General features: G+C 40.5%; 1 pseudogene; it reads right to left on the bottom strand.

The window, feature by feature from the left end:
* Positions 1 to 8: 8 nt before the first annotated feature.
* Positions 9 to 2,069, bottom strand: LOC132009232 (protein FAM81A-like; annotated as a pseudogene).
* Positions 2,070 to 2,074: the final 5 nt, after the last annotated feature.

Below are 2,074 nucleotides of genomic sequence, written 5' to 3'. Positions count from 1 at the left end.
AATATCAATTTGATTCTCTGTCCATACAAAAGTATGAATTTCTATTTCATTAATAATACTGAACAACTAATGTCTTAACAGTGATAAAATTTTTAGAACATTTAAAAATTACATAGGATCCCATTTTTACATCATAATTCTGATGTATTATCATGCCTTCTATTTTGTCCGTAAAACTTTTAGAGGATACAGTGCATTGACGTGGTAAAACCAAGGCACAGGATACAGTTACAAGAAGTATATATAAACCTTAGTTAGCACTTTGTGCCAATTTTGGAAACATTTAGAGGAGATCATAAAGCCTGAAAAATCCTCACATCCTATTATGATTTACAATTAATTGTGCAATAAACAGACTATTAACCACCATTCCATTACTAAATATATGGCTATCACTATATAGGCTGTAGGCAATTGAAAAAAGTTTCCAATATTAAAACCTGGTATAAGTAGGTGGTTGATGTGGATATTGTGCCTTGTATTAGCTAGATAATTGTCTTAAGTTTCCATTTTAATTTGCAATGTATATGGCAGTTATCAATCTTTATGCTATCTTCATTACATAAATGGTGGTGTGGGGGGGGTGGTTCTCCAAAAATTAAATCCCTTCTCCCTACAAAAGACAGAAGATTTACAAGAAGGAAACCATGTAAGAAATGCACAGATAACATTAATAAAATCCAAATATGGACTAAAGGGTTGAATTCCAATCTACCAGGACATTCTCTTAATTTAGGGTGAGGAGCTAACACATTCCTGTGACAATTCATTAGTTTATTAATTAAAAAAAAATCACCATGACATTTTTCAAAATAGTAAAGTCTTGGCTAGAGCGTCAAGCATTGAAGGAAAGTCGTTAAGTCTTTTCATTCATAAAATGAAGAGGGACAAAAGCCTTTCCAAATTTAGGGGCCGGGAGGCTATTCCATTGAATTTAAAGAAATGAAATAGAGTGGCAAAAATTGTACTTAATACTTTTAAAGGAAGTGTTTTCGAAACTTAAGGTAAACATTTAGACCCATGAAAACACATTGCTTGGCACATGCACGCCATGAATAGAACACTTCTGAAGGCAGTGACCGCCTGGCCACCACGGCACCTGGCTCTTGCCCCACCAGCAAAACACTTCTGAGGTCCTTGTCCCAGCTCCCCTCACATGGGGGCCTCTGGCTTCTGCATCTGCTGGATTTGCTTCTGTAGCTGGTCCTTGTCCAACTTCATCTTGGCTTCAAGAACTTGCCTGAGGGATCCTATGCTTTCATAGATGGCCGCCAACCCAGCATCAACTTCTGCTTTCATTTCCTTCATGTCCTCATTCATCTGTAACTCCAGCTTGCTGATGCGCCCATGCACTTTCTCTTCTTCCTGTTTTGTTCTCTGCACTTCCATATTCTCCTTCTGACTTCCTTCTATTTTGTCAAGTCTGGCTGACATCTGGCTGACATCTGGCTGAGCTTCTTCTCCATGTCCCTTTCGCTGGCTCCACTGTTTTCCTTAACGACCAAGGAAAGCTGATCAATTTTCTATAAAAGTTCTTTCTCTATCCGTTCTTGTTCCTGTTGTAACCAATTCCGTGCAGATAAAATCTCATTACTGAGTTCCTCAATCGTACCTTTAAATTTTGTATCCAGAAGTTGAAGCTGGTGGTTACTATCTCTGTGGGACATCTTCAGTTTGGTGCTTTGCTCTGATATCGACAAGGCCACTCTGTTCAAAAGCTGAGAAATCTGTCCCTCTGCATCTTTGATTTTTGTTTCCAAGATAAGTTTGGCAGCTTGCTGTTCTTTGTTCAAGTGCTGGAGCCCCTCCTAAGTTGTTTTGTGCTCTGCAGAGAGTCTGGCTATGCTGGCGTCACATCTTGCCACTCTTCCCCGCAGGTCCCCCAAACCCGAGAGCTGACGCATCTCCAAGGTCTTTAAGGCGGAATTCGTTCCATAGCTGATGTTGTCCCGGGCCCGGATCTGCTCCTGCAGTACCTCGATATCCCGATTGAGCTGCTTCACAATGGCAGTTATGTTTCTGATGTGCTCCTCCAAGAAGAGCCTGGCCAAGCGGTCGCCGCCCCCTTTGTTCT

The sequence above is a fragment of the Mustela nigripes genome, unplaced genomic scaffold (genome assembly GCF_022355385.1).
Source record: "Mustela nigripes isolate SB6536 unplaced genomic scaffold, MUSNIG.SB6536 HiC_scaffold_8213, whole genome shotgun sequence".
NCBI classification, from domain to species: domain Eukaryota; kingdom Metazoa; phylum Chordata; class Mammalia; order Carnivora; family Mustelidae; genus Mustela; species Mustela nigripes.
Note: the sequence above shows the minus strand (reverse complement) of the source record. Positions and strands in the feature narration are given on the sequence as shown.